Source organism: Dermacentor silvarum, chromosome 1 (assembly GCF_013339745.2).
Source record: "Dermacentor silvarum isolate Dsil-2018 chromosome 1, BIME_Dsil_1.4, whole genome shotgun sequence".
Taxonomy (NCBI): Eukaryota; Metazoa; Arthropoda; class Arachnida; order Ixodida; family Ixodidae; genus Dermacentor; species Dermacentor silvarum.
The window spans coordinates 127452928-127467061 of record NC_051154.1 but is presented as its reverse complement, the minus strand read 5'-3'; positions in this window follow the sequence as shown (position 1 = coordinate 127467061).

The following is a 14134-nucleotide window of genomic DNA, read 5'->3' as shown; positions in this document are numbered from 1 at the left end:
GGACTATCCCTAGCGCATACGAATCATGCACTTTTGAACCATTAAAATTGTTGAGAGGAAATTAAGGCTTGATAGTCTTCCGCCGTGAACGCGAACACAGCAAGAGCTTTAAATTGAACTGCAGTCAACTCTTTCTCCGGAAATTTCGTTGAAATTGGGTTTGTGCTTCGTCTATACATATATATGGCCTTTCATTCGACTCGGTGCTGGTAAACCGACGAAGCGCAAGCGTCCTCTGGTATAAGAATGGCAAACACACACATGCAAAAACAAGCAAACAATCACGGACTTAATTGCCGAGCCGCGAGAGCAAAAACTGAACAAATTAGGATAATGAGCTCACAGGGCCAATTAAGAGATGAAGGCGTGTTTGACCATGTCACTTCGTTGTCGGACACCTCGCCTGCAGTCGCCCACAACCGGGGTAACAAAAAAATTTGCACTTTGCCAGGAGAAGCGGAGAAAGAAGAGTTAGCTGTCGTTCACTTTCAATCAGAAATTAGCGTTGCTAATTAATGCATCATTCAAGACGACTGCGAACAAGTCCACTCGCGCAAAGGTTCGGCACGGGAAGACTATCAAAGGATCTCGACTTCTGCAACCGAAAAGCGTTGACGGTCCATTAAGATTTTATTTTTCTTCGTGTCTTATGAATTACTTCGACTTCTGAGCAATCTCTCTCTCTCTCTCTCTCTCTCTCTCTCTCTATATATATATATATATATATATATATTGAAGTTTAAGAAAAGAAAAAGAAAAAAAAAAACTCTTGAATACAGATCCCATTACTTCCCTTTTTACCCTTCCACATCTTGCTGACTGCTTTCACTCTTTCTAATTTTTTTTCATATTTAGAAGGCCACTCTGTATGCGCGCTGGAAAGATTAACGTTAATCCCTGCCAGCTAATGACCGAGTATCGTCGCGCAGAGCTGCCGAAGCACGTGATACTTGCAGGATTCGACCTCTCTTACGCACATGCAGTGATTCCCTTTCAGTTTTGTTGTGTCGTCTTTTTTGTATTATTATTATTATTATTATTATTATTATTATTATTATTATTATTATTATTATTATTATTATTATTATTATTATTATTTGCTTTTTTCACAACTTTTTTTTCAAGCAAATTTATTTTTTGCGTAGAAGTGAAATGGAGTCGCCGGAGGAGTAGTGTTTCCAACTTCTCCAGTTAGGCTTCATTTAATCCTACCCTATCTACTTACCTAGAACGCTTGAGGAAAAGGCTTAATGTTACAGTGAACTTCAGGATGATAAATAATAGCACAGTCACAGCCCAGTGTTCCTAGGAAATAGGATATCGAGAACGTTTGTAGCTTGTTCAGGAAAGAGTGAATTCAATATCATTAAAACCTAAAATAGATAAACTTCCAATTAGTATTCGAACCTTTATCGGATAGGTTCTGACCTTCCTTTTTCAAACTTTCGTGTAACTCTTGCCCGTCGCGGTGAGTTTGTGAGGCTCTGATGCCGAGACAAAAGCCATGGATTCTACGCCGGCCAGACGGCGGCTGGATTTGCAGTTTTTTATTAGGCGGAATGCCAATAGAGCCTTCTACAGTGTTTTGGAACACAAGTTAGAGAATCTCATGTTGTCGGATTTAATACTGAGCTCCCCACTACAGCTTCTAATTAATACTTTACTGCTTTGGGGTGTTAATTATCTTAACATTATATAATTTAAATAAGGCATCATTTGCTCGCGCTTTAACAGCCGGCGCGTAAAGTATCTATATAAGCGGCTTCAACTTCCCAAATTTAGGCCCCCACAGATCTTACAAAGTCGTTTTACGAGACCTCGCCACTTTTACCCGTCGTGTCTTCGTCAAGTGGCTGACATAGCTGGCCGTGGAGCGTGTGGAATTGTTTTGAGATTATAAAATAAGAAATTTGGGTAATTGGAACATAAGGTTCTGAGAGCTAGAAAAAAAAGTAAGGAAACCCGAAAGTGTTCGTGTCAGCGCCTGCGCAAATGGCTCAATTTCGACTACTGCAGGCAGGCCTCCAAAATATTGTAAACAATAAGTGGGAAGGTCGTGTGGCGGTGACAAGAATTTTATTTGGTCCCGAGAAACTGTGGACCGGGGGAGCCGAAGGCTCCCTCAGGTCAAGTGGGGGCTCCGCCCACGATGGCACCGGTTGTGGAACACATATTTTATCCGCCATTCTAACTCACCCGTTTCCTCCTGGATTGTGGCATGCTCTCTCAGTATTCAGGGCGGAGGCAAAATCGCGGGTCCTGCAACAAGTCGAGCCTGTTGTGCTTCTAGAAAAGGGAGCTCTACAAAAAAGCTCCTACACTAAACTTCCTCGGACATTAGAGAATTCCAGGCTGATCAAAGTTTACCCATAGCCTCTCCACTCCTGCCGTCCCTATGCAAACCTATATGGTAAGCTTATAGTCAAGAATTCAACAAAATACCGTCTGTTCAGGTAAAATCATTGTTAAAAATGAAGAGGTCACGTACCAAGGTCAAAATAAAAATAAAATGGCATCTTGGCATCCGTAAAGATCTCTTGTTCACAATGGAATGTCGGCTAAGCACAAGGTTCTTAAGGAGCGTTGAGCGCAGGACGCAAAGTTCGAGAGTACACACGTGGCTTAAAGTGCAAGATGATCTATTGATTGTGTTATTTGTAGTTTGAATTATCGTCGGATTCCAGATTGAGCCTCGTTGTCAAGTTCTTCTCTGTGGTCACGATAAGCGCGTTGTCCCAGCTTATCTCGTCACTCGTCTTGTCGGTATGCTCTGTGAGGGCATTTGTCACTGCGTGGCCTTTGGCGACATCATTCTTGTGCGGCTTGAGAGGCCTGCAGAAATTTCCGCCTTTACCAATATACACCGATTTGCAAGCGGCGCACGGGATCTTGTATAGCACGCCAGGAACGCGTGCTCGATGGAGAGGATCTTTCACATTCATCAAGTCACCTTTAATCTGTTTTGCTGGCACATGCGCGATCTGTACACCACGCTTCTTAAAAACACGAGCTATAGGGCTTCGCTCACACCTCGAATATCCGAGACAGCAGCGCGCTGCCGTCTGGATGTTGAAGCATCGGTAACGTTGGTTAATATGGTAACTTTGGGGCCTATCCTGGCCACGGCGGCCGCATTTCGATGGGGGCGAGATGCGAAAACACCCGTGTACTTAAATTTAGGTGCCCGTTAATGTACCCCAGGACCCAGGTGGTCAAAATTATTCCGGAGTCCCCTACTACGGCGTGCCTCATAATCAGATCGTGGTTTTGGCACGTAAAACCCCACAATTTTTTTTAACTTTGGAGCCGTAGACCAAATGGTTCACTCCACGCCTTCCTCAGTCAACCTGCTTTGCTTTTAAACGATGTAGTGTAATTAGCATCGTTGGGCGAGTCTCGCAAGCACATAAAGTTGCAAGAAGTGTGTTCTCTACAGATGACAAATGCAATGGAAGAGCCGTATTCAGCCCGGGTGAAATTAACTACATTTGATCTTCACAAATACGCTCAGCAGATGAGGCCACATGGTATCAAAAAGGAAAAAAAGAATGTTTTTCCGGATGCCAGCTGAGGCAGCATAATCTTGTCATGTTTAATACAACCAATTGATCGTAGGCTATCGGCTGCTGCAGCAATGTGAAGTGAGCTCGTGTTTTTACAGCGAAGCTGTTTACCTCTAGACCCCGTATACTCCTACTCCGCATGCGTTCCCAGGAAGGGGGGGGGGGGGGGGGGCGAGGGGGGGGTACTCTGGGCAGCTCACGTCCGTATCACGGCGCGTGGACAGGAATGGAGCGAAGGAAAAGGGGGTAAGAGTGGGGAGACAGCGCTGGAAAGAGTGTGGCGACGGCGCATGTGCACGTGGCCTGCGCTTCTGTGGTTATAACGTCACGCGCGTCGGACTTACCGGCGTGGCTGCAGCAGCAGTTGCGGCAGATGCATGGGAGGTGCAGTGACCGCGGCGGCGCTTGTGACGGCGTATTGTGGTGCTGTATAAAAAAAATGTATGATTTCATAATGTATGCAGCTCATGTATGTAGCCTAAACAGCTTCGTTGGTAATCCGTACCCATATAAATGTTGCGGCCCCGCAAATTGTTTTGGCCTCATTCAAGCTGGTCAGCCGAATACCAGCGGATACTTTATGGACTGTTCGCTTCTCGCACGTGCTTACGATGAGCTCTTTTCATCGAACGTGGCGCCGCTGTGGCTCTGGTGCATTACAATGGCACGCAGACTCTTTCGCAATTATGCAGGGACGGAAGATGCATTACTTCCATTTTGAAAGCGTCCGGGGTGACGTGATGGGCTCGGACAAAAAGTGATCCTAATTGTTGGAACGAGAAAATAATGCGAAATGTCACCTCGCCACTTCAGCCACGTGTGCTTGTTTTTTGACCACTTTGAGCACATGCATGGCCTTTCGCTGGGCTAGCTTCCCACGCAAGACCCACATCTGCCACGTGCAAAGCGATTCGCGCAACCGCTCTTAGCCCTTATGAAAAATGCTAATTAGGCAGGATGCGTGCAGCGCAGCAATTCGCAATGTGTTTCGCAGTACGATTACGTGCGTGAAACCCACCGCTGCCATCGTTCAGCCACAGCGGAAATTATATAGGAGATTATTATTATTATTATTATTATTATTATTATTTACTTTTTAACACCGCTATAATTCACAAAAGTACAATATATAGGCCTGAGTCTACTGCCTCTTGAGGTATAATTGTGCTGCATCTTTACACTGCAATGTTCCTTTAGAGCCAATGAAGGGCTCATATTTTTCATTTTAGCACGTAATTTCCAACGAATAAGCACATCGCTGCCCTTTAACGTATGTTTGTTAGCGAATTTAGATGACACTTCACACTAGCATTCACCATGTGGGCAAGAGATTTCAAATATCGGAATTCTTCTTTTACTATGTTACGAAAACGGCCAAATAGTAGCGATTAGAGAAAGAGAAAGGGTGTAAAGAAAGGCAAAGAAGTTAACTAGAGAGAGGTATACAGTCCTCGTTCGTTGCCCTGCACGGTGGAAAGGGTAAGAAAAAAATGTCACAGTTTCGCCCTAAGGGCGAAGCAATGAATGCGATAGCAACACAGCAATGTCATACGAAGTAAGGTGAGCGGCTTTGGTAGCAATATGAATTGTAGTAAACATGAGCTGATTAAGTAAGCAGGTGTGCTGCGGCGTAAGTAGACCGACATGAAGAGAGACTCGATGACCACGACAAGGCGCGTGTGAAACGGTGGTGTTGATGAGAAGCGCTTACCGTGGGCAGCGCGTGCGAAGGGACACACCTGTAGTGCTGCACTGCCGATCCGGGCATCATTGCATGTGTAGCGTGCGTTGGAAAATGTGGCCCGACTATTACTAACTGAATGAACAAGCGTGGTGTGAGCGCGCACAAACAAACAATAGATCACACTGAATGACTGCAGACGACTGTCAAAACGCTGGCAGCGAGCGCATACGCCGCAGCGGGCGAAGGTACGTGCGGTCTATCGCTTCAACGGAAACTGAGCGGCGAATGCACGGCGCGTAAAGGTCAGAGCCGTGTGGAGATAAGAGACGGTGCGGGCGAGCGACGAGCGCGGTTGTTGGCAGAGTAGAAGTGCGCCCCCCCCCCCCCCCCCCGCGTTTCCTCCGGCGCTGGCTTCCCGCTTCCTTGTTTGCGCGTGGTTGATTGAGTGCGTTCGCTCTCCGTGATAGCGCGCGTCCCCGCACGCTTCCGCTCGGGCATACGGCGCGCGGCGAAGATTTTATCTATAGGGAACCTCACGGTGACGGCGACGGCGACGGCAGAAATCAGGTTGAAGTGTCCATATAATTGCTATCGCAATAATATAAAGACGAAGCGGGGGTAAAGTGTTAGAAAGCGAAAGACAGATTGCAGGATTCATGACACCAATCATACCATTGCCGTCAATCGAATTTGCGATGACATATTAGATTTAAGAAAGTTTATATAAGAAGCCACAAGGTTGTCAAAAGTTAGAAGGGACGACTCTTAGGCATATCCATGTACTGCCATCATGTCCATACTGAATTAACCTCAATAACAGTGTCGCACTACGATACTGGTGTCAGCTTCTCGTCTTCTAATTTCAGTATGAAAATATACGGTAGCTTGCGAGAAAGCACGTGAGACGCGTCATGTGCCGCATTTCATACCAACACGTGCACACAATGTCACGCGACATTAATGATATTGTGTATACCGACACCAGTTGTCCATAAATAGCAATATATAGGTATACTTTTCCAGGGTATCGGTGTTTCCCCTCCGCAAGTTTATGTCGCAGCCACATCTGTTTGGGCGTTCTAGAAAACACAACAGCGATGACGATGACTGGTGTCATAAAAAAATCACCAGCCCTTCCCCTGTCGAGAAAATGGAGGTAAGCGAAGCCTGTCGGGCGTGTATCTGGCCTTCGTGGTGATTTTCTTTCTTTCTCTCTCTCTCTTCCTTTCTCTTTCTTTCTCTCGCTTTCGTTCTCTCTCTATTTTTATTGCGATAGCAATTATATGGACACTTCAACCGGATTTCTGCCGTCGGCGTCGCCGTCATCGTCGCCGTGAGGTTCCGTATAGATTCCAAGGGCGATAAAACCGTGGCCGCGCGCCGTATGCGCGAGTGAAAGCGCGCGGGAGACGCGCGCTATCACGGAGAGCGAACGCACGAGGGAAAGCTAACGCGACCGTTGTGCGAAAGGCCGTGGGGGTATGGGAGGGAGAGAGGCGGGACGACGCTGTGCTGCTTCACCAAATGCTTATCTTGCAACCGGGCGCAAGGGTAACTGGCCACTCAATCTCCCACGCGAAAGCAAGAAAGTGGGAAGGCAGCGCGGAAGGGAGGGGGGGGGGGGCAGCATCTCCTCTGCCAACAACTCCTCCTCTGCACAACTCCTCTGCACTTTGCCCGGCGCTGGCGGTCACCCGCACCGTCTCTTATCTCCACACGGCTCTGACCTTTGTATGCGCTGTGCATTCGCCGCTCAGCTTCCGTTGAAGCGATTGACCGCGCGAACAATTCGCCCGCTGCGGCGGCTGCGCTTGCTGCCAGCGTTTTGACAGTCGTCTGCGGGCATTCGGTGTGATCTATTCTTGTTTGCTTGTGCGCGCTAACACCACGCTTGTTAATTCAGTTAGTCCAAATGTGTCCAAGGTTATGCAGCCGATAAAACTACTATCCCTACTCCGAATAGCTCTCTACTAATTTGCTATCGCAATTGAGGCATCGCCTTTCGGGCGAAACTGCGACATTTTTTTTGTCCCTGGTATGTGCCATTGAGCTTGGGCCCTTTCTGCACAATCACCAGGATCGGCCCACTTTTCAGCGTCACACCACTACCACCACCTATAAAGCTTCGTTTAAAACTTGCACTTCTCTACTTTTCTAACCTCTCTACTTTTCTAAACCTCTCTACTTTTTCACATCAATAAACTACTTCTTCTTCTTGATCAAAATCACAAGCTCTTCCCCTGTGGAGAAAATGGGGGTAAGCGAAGCTCGTCGTCTGTGTACCTGACTTTTGTCAGGGTAACATTCGGAAGCCGTAGCCTCGGGATTCTCTGATTGTCGCTGACGGCGGGCCTCGGCTTCGGAAGCCCTCGCCTCGGGATCGTCGGCTCTTCGCTGACGGCGAGCCTCGGCTAAGGAAGCCCTCGTGCTAGAATCGGCACGTCGACGACGAGCCCTTTCCCGAGCGAGTTCACGTCGGCGTTCATCAAACGCAACCTGCTCCTTTGCAGAGCGCACCACGCGTGGCCTTCCCATCTGTTCGCCGAAACTGATCTGAGGCTTGGGAAGCCCAGACCAGCGCTCCCCAGCCCGCTTTCCTTCCAGGTCCCTAGGGCCTCGCGACACACCAAACGAACCTGATTGGTCGCGCGCGTGTCACGTGATCATGCGTGTAGCGTATCCAATGCGGGTGTGCGCCGCACGTGATTTCTTTCTTTTTTTACAGCGTAAGCTGTTATGGGCTCATTCTAATAGCCGTTTCTGGTCGTGATGGTGCCACCGCTGCCCCATAACCGCTATCGCCGGAAATGCGATAAAAAGTACCCGCTCTCCGCTGGGATCGAGCCCAGACCCGCTGCGTAGGAGTCGGATACTTTACCACTGAGCCACGCAAGGAGTTGCTATCAGGTAGAAGAAAAATTCCCTTTACACGCGCGCTATAGGCAGGCGCGCAGGCGCAGACGACCCGAGCCTCCGCCAGCATGGTGGCGCCATCTAGTTAACGTGCCTGCAACTGCCGGGTGCGACGTGATGCGATTCCGAAGCGATGCGATTCAGACGAGGCGCGCAATCAACGCTATCCCGATGTTAGATGTGCGCCACGTATTCTGGGTACCTCTTCGGTACACGTTATGGCGTCTCCTCGCAAGGTACGAACCGCTGCTGAAGAAGCGAATCGCAGAGCTACGTGCGCATCTACAACCAGGCATCATCGGGCTCAGCAGACTGCTGTGCAGAGAGCATTAGAAGCCACAGCTCGCCGTCGACGCCAGCCGGACAGTTCAGATCGTTCTCGTCAAAATCGAGGTGAAGACACTTTGCCGCGAAGACCTTGTTGTGCGTGGTGCCGAAATTGGAGCTACTCTTGCGCCGCTCCACCAGCTTACGCTGTGACTGTGCTGCGTGTGCCGCGCAGGCCTGTGACTTTTTCTTTCTATATTTCTTTCTGTGTTCCTTCCTTCCTTTTTTCTTTCTTTCTTGTCCCTGGTATGTGCCATTTAGCTTGGACCCTTTCTTCACTATCATCAGGATCGGCCCACATGACAGGGGTATGTGCCATTGAGCTTGGACCCTTTCTGCACTATCGCCAGGATCGGCCCACATGACAGGGGTATGTGCCATTGAGCTTGGACCCTTTCTGCACTATCGCCAGGATCGGCCCACATGACAGGGGTATGTGCCATTGAGCTTGGACCCTTTCTTCACTACCATCAGTATCGGCCCACATGACAGGGGTATGTGCCATTGAGCTTGGACCCTTCACTATCATCAGGATCGGCCCACATGACAGGGGTATGTGCCATTGAGCTTGCACCCTTTCTTCACTATCATCAGGATCGGCCCACATGACAGGGGTATGTGCCATTGAGCTTGGACCCTTTCTTCACTATCATCAGGATCGGCCCACATGACAGGGGTATGTGCCATTGAACTTGGACCCTTTCTTCACTATCATCAGGATCGGCCCATATGACAGGGGTATGTGCCATTGAGCTTGAACCCTTTCTGCACTATCGCCAGGATTGGCCCACATGACAGGGGTATGTGCCATTGAGCTTGGACCCTTTCTTCACTATCATCAGGATCGGCCCACATGACAGGGGTATGTGCCATTGAGCTTGGACCGTTTCTTCACTATCATCAGGATCGGCCCACATGACAGGGGTATGTGCCATTGAGCTTGGAGCCTTTCTTCACTATCATCAGGATCGGCCCACATGACAGGGGTATGTGCCATTGAGCTTGGACCCTTTCTTCACTATCATCAGTATCGGCCCACATGACAGGGGTATGTGCCATTGAGCTTGGACCCTTTCTGCACTATCGCCAGGATCGGCCCACTTTTCAGCGTGACACCACCACCACCACCACCACCACCACCACCGCCGAAACTTGTGAGCCTATTAGGCTTCGCTTAAAAAAGACAGCAGACTTCAGCGATTCCTTCGGCTCTGAACTCACTGAACAGCCTTCTCCTATACAGTGAATGCCATCATCTTGGTTAGGGTTGCCTGCTTTTTCATCGAATAATTGCGCTCACAAACTACGGGAGAATGGTCAAGGAGCCCGCTTTTAGAGATTTTTTGGCTTCGGGGGTTCGGTCGAAGAAGAGTGATGTATTAATTTAAGCATTTAAAAAGAAATATTTAAAATGATATTGATATGGTAATCATAAATTTCGTAATGTTAGATAAAAGAGTTGCTTATGTAAAGAAGTTGTAATGTTATATTCTTCGTGGAGTCCGCAACTTCTTTCTGCATGGTATAGTAATGCCTGTTCTAAAATTCGAACTACATGTACAGATTATAAACACTCTCATACTCCCTGCATCTAAGTAGACTTTATTTAGCTCAATTGCTTTATTGCTTATTTAGCTTCATTGAACCCTATTCTGTTCGCAGCTCTTCGGCCCAAAAATTTATCATTTTTGGTTCCAGGTGGTTGAAGTGTCGCTAGAAAATATTTTATTCAGACAATCATGGTGCATGATGCATATTACGGCTTAATTTGTGGGTCATCATTGTGAGGTTGCCTTGTGGTTACAGTAACAAGTTTACAAGTGGTGTAAAACAACCATTTTACTATTTCAATAATTCAGTAGGACCACATCCGAGCACCTACCTGCCCGATGTGTCAGCAGCGTGGCATTTGAGATTATCTTCAAATATAAATAAAGTTTCCTTATACCATTTTTCAAATACGCTGTTTTTATAAATCAATGTTTAAGCGACCGGTAATGAGGCAATTGCTGTGTTACATTATTCATGCTTTTCATTGATGTCATGAGCGAAATGACGCCGTACCTCTGCGAGATTAGAGCGAAATTTTTTTTCTCCTGTCCCATAGCATAGATGATATAAGAAAGCACTTGGCGACTGGGAATCGTGTGATGTACTATGCAAAAACAATGTGGAGTTCTGGTTGCGACATTGTTGTTCGCAGTGACTTCGTCGATGCTTTCGACGTGGTTTCCAACCAAATGTGGCATCATCCATTCCAGGTATGGGCGATTATTGAGGCTCATCATCACCATTGTCACGTACCTCTATATTGTGCCATCGACGCTGTTTTCACGAACATAACGACGAAGAACTGCACGATAACATACCTCGATTTTCTCAAGAAGAACTTCCGTGCGATTCAGACAATGTTACCCCCGTCCGTTACATGATTGCTTGTTCTGGCCTCCGAAATACATGCGCAGATGTAACCACTCTCAGAGTCGGTCTGGAATTCAATACCTCGCATTATTTGATAGTCGCTGTTGTTGCGCATTAGCGCATTGGTTAGCAGGGCCGAATCCCAAACACTGATTGCGGAAATGATATTGGTTTGAAACCTAGTGAGAGCGGCTGTTTTCTCTGTCTAAGCAAAATAGAGATGGTAAAGTTGGGGATAGCGAGGCAGGCTGACCACGACAAAATAACGGTGATGAAGACGAGGGGGTCGTCAGCGTAATGGACTGGACGGACGTATATACAAGGCAAACCCAGTTTCGAGCACTTAACTGCTATTGCAGCTAAACGCGCTTGCTGAGCACAGTGCAGAGACTGTAGCACTGGAGGCGGCGACCAATGAAGACCTGAATAATTCTTGTAAGAATCATCTGTGTTTGAGGTTTCGGCCCACTTTATGAAGCCGGTTGTCAATATTAATTCGGTGCCCCCTACGACGTGTTTCTCAGGCAAATACGTGGTTTAGGAGCATAAGAATCATTCAAAAGTAACCAAGCACTTCAATTATCCTGCCATACTCGATCAATGTCATTAGCGTTGTTTTTATTTATTTTTTAAACAGGTGGGGACTTTCTACTTTGACATGCTTGTCGTCACCGAATAAAAGCATCGCAGAAAGCAAGTGTAAAACAAAAAATACAGTTAGTTTTAAATTAATGGAACAATGGCTGGGGACAACATAAAAGGGTTTTCACCAGACAACGCATTATCGAGCCACTTATTGACGAGACCCTCTTCTCCTAGGCAGACACACACACAAAAAAAAAAGTCTGCTTTCGTAAAGAAGTAATGCTCTTACAGTTGGCGCACTCTAGGATTTTGAAGAACGAAAGAACAGTTCATATCTTAAGAGGTACTACGTGTTGTTGTTGTTGTTGTTGTTGTTGTCCTGTTACTATGTGCGCTGAGTGCATATGCTTCCTTCCCATCTTTACAATGTATATTTTTCCTCTAACAGGAGCGCCTCAACGCGCGGAAGAGCCTCGTCCTGCAGTACATGACATGACAACTGGGATATCGACACTGTACTACACGCTGCATCGCACAAGAAAAGCAAGACAAGAATGTGAGCGAAAGTGCGCAGAGAGTGAGAAGGTGTGCGCCTGCGCCGTCCTAATCTCGGGTCCTCTTCGAGAGACGACCGGCGGCAGCCCAAGCGAGAGCGCTCTTAGCACGCTCCGTTCCTCACGCTGAGACAAATTCTTCTGCCGGCAATTCGCCGAACACTGGCCGGTGCGGCTCGCAGCCTAAGGTGTCTTTCTACATGATTTACGTCGCCCCAGAAACGCCGCCGCGCGCGGCTATTTTGGCGGCATCAACGCGCTGCCGTTTTAGAGAGTTCGGCCCCGTGCGGCTGCTGCAGCGCCGCCTGTGGTGCTCTAGGGATCTCCTCCCCGAAGAAAGAAGGCCGCGGGGGGAGGCGCCTCTTATCTTCAGATATTGATGGCCCACTCCGTGCACCGGCGGCGACGGGTGGTCGTTGGGCAGGAGGGAGTTGAGGGGAAGCAGGAGGGACAAGCGCTTTCAGTCCAAGAGAAAAAGTGCCAGACAGGCAGGCAGCTCGGCGGCGATAGAAAAAGACGAAGTCTCCAGTAAAGAGCCAGAGCACTCGTCTGCGCCCGGATCAATCGTCTTTTTACTCTTCCACTTTAAGGAGGTCGGGGATTATGCAAATGACGTCGGAGCGAAGCTCTTCACAGAGCTCTAGATGGCACACTCGGGCGTATATACCGTACTTTTGTTTTCTGTCAGGGTGAGAAGTGGCGTCACTCCACCGCGCGCGCACGGACGTCAGTTATATCTCTTTTCTTTTTTCCCTCGTTATTTTTTCGTTCTTTTTGATGTATCTTCACCGGACTAATTGAGAAGAGAAGTGCAAGGGGCGCCCAAGCATGCGCAAGGTAGGCAGAGGTGGGCGTCAGTGTCGCTCTTGACACGTCCTGCGGACATTTATATTCACCCCACAGCTATGCATGCTATCTAACATTCAGTCATATCTGTGACATACAGTTCCTTCGATTCACTGCAGCAGTACAACGTTCCCGAAAGTGATACTCGAGCAATGTCATTTGCTTGAAATTTGGACATCGCAGATTAATCCGCAAATGTGGCATTAAGCTCCGACGAAAGCGCACAAATGCGTACAAGATCGAATCGAAAAAAGATACACGGCTCTCTGTCATCTTACAATAAATAGCTACGTATACGCGCAGTCGTCAACAGAAGCATTTTAGGCACATCATCCTAGTGTTTGACCCAGCTGGGTCACCGTTACGGTATATTAAGTATGGCCGGCTTCGGTGACGCTGGGTTGTTAGAGGTGAGAGCACGTTCGTGTGGTGTGCTTCATAAGTGCGCCTTTTGCACGTTAATCACTGGGTCGGCTGTTGGGTTTGTGACTAATAATCCAGATGCTTATCGCAGATGCTTATCGCAGCATCAAGCGTGCCAAAGGGGAACACATAAGGACGAGGACAAGGACATGAACACAGAGTAACAGGACGTCATCCTCGACATTTTACGCCGATTGGTCTCCTTCGGCATGAATGACCAACGAGCTCAAAACAAGATTCTGCTTAAGCATGACAAATGCTAACGCTATATTTCGCGATAAGGGCAGCACAGCGAGCTTGCTGCACAGCAGAATTATGTGTCATTCGGCATATAAATGAATGAATGAATGAATGAATGAATGAATGAATGAATGAATGAATGAATGAATACATAAATAAATAAATAAATAAATAAATAAATAAATAAATAAATAAATAAGAACAACGAATCAAAGGGATAAAACACGCAGCGCACAATGCAACTTGTTTAGTTATTCGCAATACCCATTGTCACTTGGCGGTTCTGGTGTGTTCTACATACTATAGGTTGCTATGGAGAGATTCAGATAGAGAGAACCTTGGCTACTCCATTTGTCTTTGCTATAAAGCAAAATATGAAGAAATAAACGATAATTCTAAAATGAATGAATGAGACAGCCATAATGAAACTAATAAAAATAACAACGCCGCAACGGAGAGTTGACATCATGTCTGTCCATGCCGCTATCCGACTAAAATATACACCTAATATATTGATGAACTTATTATTTCAGGCTTAGAACGGGTAACCTATACCCATGTTATGTCTCAAGCAGCGG